Consider the following 8,238-nt stretch of genomic DNA (forward strand, 5'->3'; position numbering starts at 1 on the left):
GTAAAAGTCCTGAATTCAAAATTTACATGAGTAGGAAGTATTGGCATCAAAATGTACTAAAGTAGCCTACCAAAAGTCAAAAGTACTCATTATGGAGAATGCCACTGAGGGAATAGCAGAACTACAAGCTCATCAGAACACATTGTGAGCTTGTAGATCGGCTATTTTAAAATGGAATAGACCCACTTCAGGCCTAATTGAATATAGGCCTGAAGTGGGTAATGTATATTTTGTAATTATAATCAAAATCTATAAAAGCAACTAGTAACTAAAGGTTTCAAAAGAATAGTGGAGTAAAAGTACAATATTATTTGTCTCTGAGATCTCTGAGAGAAGAAGTAAAAGTATTGGAAATTGGAACTACTACAGTAAAGTAAAACATCCTCAAAAGGTGTACTTTGTACAGTATTTGAGTAAATATGTAGTTACTTTCCATCACTGGTGACAAATAAAACCTTATTTAATCTTGAAAGGCAGTTCCATGTACGGGATGTAGACGAACCTTTTCAGAGTAGACTGTAGATGCCAAAACCAGCTGCCACCTTGTTCACTTTTGTTGTATCAGTTTGTCTGCAGTGTGCACTCCAACTGAAGCCCAGACTGATTGTAGATGTGAGTGAGCAGCCAGCCACGCCAACCCAGGTGTCAGCCATCACTTCCAACGAGCCACTCCCCAGATCAGCAACCAATCAGACAACACTGGTCTGATTGGTTGTATAGAGGGTATGCGCGTGACATCATCATCAAACCAGGAAGTTATGCAGGAACGCCTACTGAGTGGCAAAAAACTACTTTCTGGCCTTGACAGGTTCAAGGTTCTTTATTATTTGTCTCCCGAGGAATAAATTTGTCTTAGACAAAGGGCCCGCATGCAAGCGTAGCCCTTATGCCCATACATCCACACAGAAAAGTCATATCTGATTGCATTAAACGACATTAAACTCACGCTTTGCCACTCGCTTTGCCACTCGATGTGCCATTCACTTTAAGCATGTGCATAACTTCTATACTCTGTGCATGCTTAGCAAAGAGGTCACATGTACAATCTATGACTGCAATGATGTGCCAAAGGGCCATCGGGGGGGGGGGGGGGGGGGGGGGGGGGGGGGGGGGGGGGGGGGGGGGGGGGGGGGGGGTGGGGGGGGGGGGGGGGGGGGGGTGGGGGGGGGGGGGGGGGGGGGGGGGGGGGGGGGGGGGGGGGGGGGGGGGGGGGGGGGGGGGGGGGGGGGGGGGGGGGGGGGGGGGGGGGGGGGGGCTCTAATGCACAGAGGAATGCCAGAAACGTCTACAAATAAATATATGTAGTAGTGATGCCAAGGGGAAATTACTTTTCTGCATTTTACATTTCTGCATTTGACCCAGCAACATGTTGCTTGGATTGATATGTCTTGCTAGGGACAGTTCAACAATAAGTCTGGAGGAGCTGAGAATCAAACTGGGGACCCTTTTTTTTCAAGGCATCCACTCTACCCCTGAGCTACTGCTGCCTCTTTTTTTGTTTTACTTGTGGTTCAGGACTTGAAGTGGCAATTTGGGAATCGGAAGTTTATGGTTGTGGTTTGATTTCCATGCAGTCCAGCCTCGTCCCCACTACAGTCACACATTGTTGAGGAATAGGCCTACACTGATGAGCAGGTTGGTTGTGCCTTGCATGGCTACCTCTACCATCAGTGTGTGTGAACTGTGAATGGGTGATGAAGTGCTTAAGGCGCTATAAATGCACCACAGTCATCTTTCCACTCTCCTTCTATAATTGCAGGGAGGGCCTGATTTGTGAGTAGTGTACATACACTTCAACCAGTCTCGTTGGAAAATCAATACCTTAAATCTTGGCTGCAATCTGGCTGCTGCATTAGAGCCAGACATAAACACCAATTATTATTAGGGGCAGGATAGAGTTGTGATCCTGTGTAAGTTGAGGAATTGATGGTTGATTTGAATCAGCCTGTGGGATTATGATGATGATGATGATGATGATGATGATGGGGATTGTTTGACAAGTAGAATATAAATAGTGAATTTGGTTTGGAATGACCTCACAGATTTTATGCCAGACAGATGCGCAAGCAGGTAGACAGATAATGTAATGCCACAAACTGTCTTGTATAAACAAAGTAGATGTGAAAAGGGGATACATATCTTGGCTACTGCATGAAAATTATCTATCTAATTATCTGTCTATTTTAATTTGTGGTTAATATTGGAGAGAATTCTGTTTTGGGAGTCTAGACTAGATAATTATCTCTGTGTAATCTAGATACAGTGTACACTAAACATGCATTTATATCTTGACTTTCTGAGGTTCATAGCTTCTTAAGAGGTGCCCCTGAGACATTATAGACCAAATTGCACATGTGCTCAGGCAGGTAATGTGCTCAGATAATCAAGCAAGGTAGCATGCATAGACAAGTCTATGAACTACTACAACACACCAAAAGACGCAATCGCACGCACCTCCTCCTCCTCTTCTATAATTATTCTTAATTATCTTTTTGCTATTCATACAGTAGCTGTATGTACTTTTTTCCTCTGTATTTGCACTGCCTCTGGAAACTGAATTCCCCTGCGGATAATTACATAATCTATCTACACACAAGCAGTTACACAAGACAGGCACATGGCTTCTGAGAATGCCACACATACAGTATGAAACACTTAAACTTCACGAGTGTGACAGTTGGCTGTGTGCATTCACATCAGCTCATTGCATGGCTCTGCCATTTCCAATTTAGGGCGGGATTTGGTAGATGTTCTTATGCCGAATTGACTTACAAGTGTGAAATCGGAGTAGCATGAAGCCTAGACAACAAACAAGGTAAATAGTCACATAAGTAGAGTGCAAAGAGAACAATGTAATCCCTCAAAGAAACTAGGATACCAGATAAACATCAGCACTAGCATCTGTCTAAACAAGCTATCTAAACAACATTCCCTGCTGCTCCTAACTCATTCCTTAATTCTCTACTGGACACTGGTCCAAGTAGTAGTAGTTTGAGCTTTTGCTTTATACTGTATAAATCTGCATCTTAATTTCCTAAACTGGCCTCACATTTTGCTACTATACTGCTCTGATGACCATGACATTGGACGTGACAGATGATAGAGGGGGAAAAGGAATAACAGAGGACAAAGAGTCTATAGAGAGTGTCTGTGAATACTAAAGATATACACAGTACACACAGAGAGGCATGCAGGCGGTGAGGAGGAGAGCAGACTGATGTATCAACTTGGCCCTGATGCTGGCATTCAAAGCAACCAAAGGTATGCTCCCCCATATCTTGCAAGTATGATCGAACCCTACAAACCCTCCCGCTCACTCAGATCAGCCAACGCAGGGAAGCTGGAAGTACCCTCACTAAAAACGCCGGGACAACGCTCCACACGTCCCAAACTCTTCTCCCTTCTGGCTCCAAAACTGTGGAATGCACTTCCCATTGCAGTCAGAACTGCAGCATCACTCCCAATCTTCCGCCGTAGTCTGAAAACCCACCTTTTCAGACTCCATCATGGCCCATAGCACTTACCCCACCCCCTTAGATAGCAATTCTAGTAGTCATAGCACGTCATAGTACATATGTGTAGCATAGTAGTATAGATGTATAGCTTATATGTATAGTTTCATTATAGATATTCCACTGTTACTTTCTTAGCTACGCATGTTTCATGATAAATGTCTTTATGTGATGTATTCCCATGCTTTTGTTCTTGCTTAATGTAAGTCGCTCTGGATTAAGAGCGTCTGCTAAATGCCTAAATTGTAAATTGTAATTGTTGGCCAATATATCAAAATATCAACCATTATTTCACTTTTTGATGACATCAGTATCACGTTACAATATATAACTTACAATTGGGTTGGTTACATTTTGTCTCCCTGCTCTTTTATTGAGACATTTAGATCAAGTCAAGAGGTCATGTCAGGTTCCGACAATTTATCCCCTGAGCGAATCTGAGGTAGAAGAAGTGTGTCATGTACGTTTACTTGTTTTCCTGTCCATTAAAATTAATATTCTTTTCATATATATATATATATATAGTGCTCATAAAAAAAGTTATTTGATTGCTTATAAGTGTAAATGTTCACAATTTATTTTTATCGGAATGTACGTTTTTCTAATTGATTACCGGTAGAAGTGATTTTGTGCTTTGGCATAGGTCAAAACATTAATTAGTAACTGGTGGTTGGGCTCTGGTAAGGAGGTGTAGCTTGTAATGCAGCCTGTATTTGAGGTCTGGCCCATGTGCACTGTAGGTCCCCTCTGCCTGACCCTGCACCGCGGCCTACCATATTGAAAACCCATTCAGAACAAAATGTTGTACAGGATTTAACATGCTTGGCTTGTCTGACACTGTAAAATCACACTCCGATCACACTTTCAAAGCACTGCTGCTCTCCCCATTACCGTTTTCCATGGATATACCAGCAGCCAAATTCCAGAATTCCCAGTCGGAGTGTCAGGCCAGGAGGCACATGAGAGAGGGAGGGAGGGAGTGTGTGAGATGGGGAAAAAAATGGTAGAAATAGATACTGTAACTAAATAGAATCTGAGAGGAAAGGAACTCCAGTTGAGAAGAAAGGATCTCCTGTTGTTCTGTTAACTACTTAAAGGGACACTGGGAAGTAAGTGATCCCAGTGTCCATGACATCAGAGACACTGGGCTCACTGCTAAAATCTAAAATATCTAAAACCACATATTACACACAAAAAGACCCCCAGGAAAGTGTTCTAAATCTTCTAAACGTCATTAACATATATTTTGTTAGTGTCCCTTTAATCCCTATTTTGCATACAACTTTCTTGTACTTGTCCGTAATTCAAAGCCATGCAGGTCTCGCCTCGCAAGCGCCAACATTTATACCGTTGAGCTATAACAGATATCCTGTTTGAGTGACTATGACTTGTGCTTTGGCCTGCATGCAGTACCACTTGTCAACCAGTAGTGGTCCCACCCGACCACAGGATATACATTTCTCATGAACCACAGTTGTGTTAGTTATTGTGGGATCGCTATTAACCCATTCTGAACGGGAACCCGTTTTGGGTGTTAGCATCATGTTATGCTTTAGCTATTGAAAAATAGCAGATCTACAAGCTCATAGCGTGCCACCGAGTGGCGCGCTACGAGCTTGTAGGTCTGCTATTTTTGAAAAATCGAAGAACGACTGACATTTTTAGAATCTGATCTCAGGTCATAATGGGTTAATCAGACCAGTGTGTGTCCAGTGGAAACCTCGTATGAATCTGATCTCAGGTCAGAATGGGTTAAGGTATCACACTATTGTTAGTCCCACACGGTTTCTTTATTCTTTTTCTCCTTTTTAGTCCTTCATACTTTTAGCAAGACACTCCGTTCTAACTCTACGACGTTCGGCGGCCAGCTGTAGGACAGTGTTGTTTAAGTGTTGACAATTTTGTCAACAGATAAAAAACTATAGACTAAAGTGTTAGGAACTTAGGAAGGGACTAGTGGACAAGAGAGATCCAGTATAAGTAAATTTACACATAAGTAAATTTACACTTGGTTGCAACGCGTCACAGCACCATGCGTTGTGAGCTTGTAGATCGGCTATTTTCAGCAAGTGTAAAATCAAGTCATTATGACTGCGTCACTTCTTCCTTCTCATCTATAACGACATGCCCTAAATGGTAGACACCAGGTTGAAAGTGGCCATCGTAAACATGAGACGACGGTGACCAGCGGCGCAGTACAACTGCATTAAAAGTCAGTAGGGATTTTATGAGGGAAAATTGAGCCCCAGGTCCAGACCTCAGTGTGTCAGTGCGAAGCTGCTATACGTTTAGGACAGCCCGACGCTTTCCACCTGAGTCAGCTGTGAAACACACGTGACCTGTAGGCGTAGCAGGCAACTTCTCAACCTCTTTTCATTTATTTGTCTTCATTTTTTGAGTGGTGCAACCACTCCAAGGAACAGCAATGTCCATGTTCACCTATGTGACGTTATTAACCCATGCATGCACCTATGTGGCTGTGAGCACCAGTATGACTATTAGTACCAGTAGGCAGAGGCGCAACACTGACCGAACGCTAGGGGGGGATATAGAGCGGCGCCGCGAAGCGGCGCCGCCGAAAAATCCGTCCCCCCCGTCCCCCCCACTACCCTAGGGGAGGGGGGGATGGGGGGGTCTAACCACCAAAACGTGGGGTTATGGTTAGGGTCGGACTACAGAGAGGTTGTTCCAGTGACTCAATGCACATACAAATGCAATGCCAATATGCTATATTAACATTAGAACGTTTTAAAGACAGATTAATTATTGACGACAATGCAACCTGTGGGTCCAACGTCACTGAAAACTTTCATAATGGCAATTAAATTTACTCACGAGTGCTGATGTGAAATGGAGGATGTAAGAACACACTTTTGTTGTATTAGAGCAGGGTAAATATGAAGTTTTGCGCCAAGGTCTTGTTTATATTCCTCTTTACATAGGCTAGGCTGTATTGTCGCAATTTGGTCCGTCTGAGATCTGAGTGAGGGGGCCTTCCTGAGTGAGGGGGTTTCTGACGGCGTCGCTTACTCGCTTCCCCTCTGTCAGAGGTGGAAGCTACGCGCAGCCGTCGGGAACCCCCCCAAACCGACTGTCCCCCCCCCCCCTCCAGAAAAGAGGTCTTTCTGCTACAGAAACTGTCAGACGAAGACCAAAAACACTAGCGGGGTTCCTATGTTGCGTTATATTTTTCGAAAGAAGCAACAGCTGTACCTATAGTCTCGTACCAGGCCCAAACTCATTTGGGGGGGACCAATGTGACGCTGGCAGGGGACGCGTCCCCCGCGTCCCCTAGGCTATTGCGCCCCTGTCAGTAGGGGTGCTGTTGTGCCAGAAACAGAGAGAGAGAGATAGTGCTGCACTGTTGCCTGCTAATGAGAGAGAGAGAGAGAGGAGGGGAGGAGGAGGGAGAGGGGGGGGGGGGGAGTTGCACCACTCAGTTCACACGGGTGTGATTTTTACCTCTGAACCACTAACGTATTTCAAACAATCCTCACCCCACCTCCTCACATACAGTATATTGTATATTGTTAGCATATGAAAGAATAGTCCCAGTCATTTCTGCAGTGCATGTTTTTGTTATTAATATTAAACAATAATTATGTCGAAGCCCTCTTGGAGATTTGTTTTTTTAAACCATTGCTTTTTAACCCATTCTGGCCGGGAACCCCTTTTGGTGTTTTAACTAAGCATTATGTTTTTGTTTTTTTTTACATCGTGAAAATGCGGCACAAATCTTTGAATATATATTCTTTCAGAAGACTTTTTTTTTTATTTCGATGTCAGGCCTAAATGGGTTAAAAGACATGGATTTTCTACTTCAACTGGACCGTTTTTTTAAGTTCACCACCTTCTATTTTCTTTCCACTGTGAACTCTTACAGACTCAAATGAATAGAACTGTTAAATAACTCTTGTCCTGTAGGCCTAGGTATTTAGTAAAACCCTCTCCAAAGAGCACCTGTTTGCAGTTTTCTACAACTACAGTAAGGACCCACAAAGCACTACTTCCTGTTTTTTCTGATCCCTCTTGGAGATATTTGGTTCCCAGGTGGTACATTACATAAGCCAGTTATTCTCATTTCAAGGACCCCCAGTTTGATAGGCACTAGCTAAAACACAGCTCACTATTAGCTAATTGTTTTTATTATCTGGGACGCCATTCTACACTGGAAAATCCTCAGTGTTAATTGAAACTCTAAGAGGACCCATACTGTATGTCCAAATGGTGCTTTTGGTTCCATTTGTACACTCTCAGGCTGTATTTTGCGTGTCTTAAGTACCAGGTCTTATTCCCTAACTTGAGTAAACTAAAGACCTGGAGGCGTGATCAATGCCATTTGGCTATTCTGAGTGGCCAAAGAGCATTGATCACGCCTCCAGGTCTTTAGTTTACACAAGTTAGGGAATAAGACCTGGTACTTAAGACACGCAAAATACAGCCCTGAGTCAGAGTTACAGACCCGTAACTCTGTCCAACTGGACCACTGGTGGTGCCCAGACCTGATGTTAAGAACCAATGGCATAAATAAAACCATGCCATGCTCATTACAGTAAGTCCATAATTAAGGAACTATTAAGTTTCATATTAACCACACATGTAATAACAGTATAACACGCATCGAAATCACAACTGAAGAACAAGTGTCTTTCATTTTGTGCAGTGCATGAGGAAAATGGTTATTAAGTGTCTGAGTATGTGGACATGCAGTAAGCACCCCTGACAC

At 43.4% G+C, this 8,238-nt stretch overlaps 1 protein-coding gene across 1 annotated transcript in view; it reads right to left on the reverse strand.

Annotated features, from left to right (window-relative positions):
* The window catches only part of LOC308310216 (uncharacterized protein), a 131,041-nt gene that overhangs the window by 75,254 nt on the left and 47,549 nt on the right, over positions 1-8,238 (reverse strand). The window lies entirely within an intron of this gene.

The sequence above is a fragment of the Protomyctophum bolini genome (genome assembly GCF_963924005.1).
Source record: "Protomyctophum bolini genome assembly, chromosome: 22".
Classification (NCBI taxonomy): domain Eukaryota; kingdom Metazoa; phylum Chordata; class Actinopteri; order Myctophiformes; family Myctophidae; genus Protomyctophum; species Protomyctophum bolini.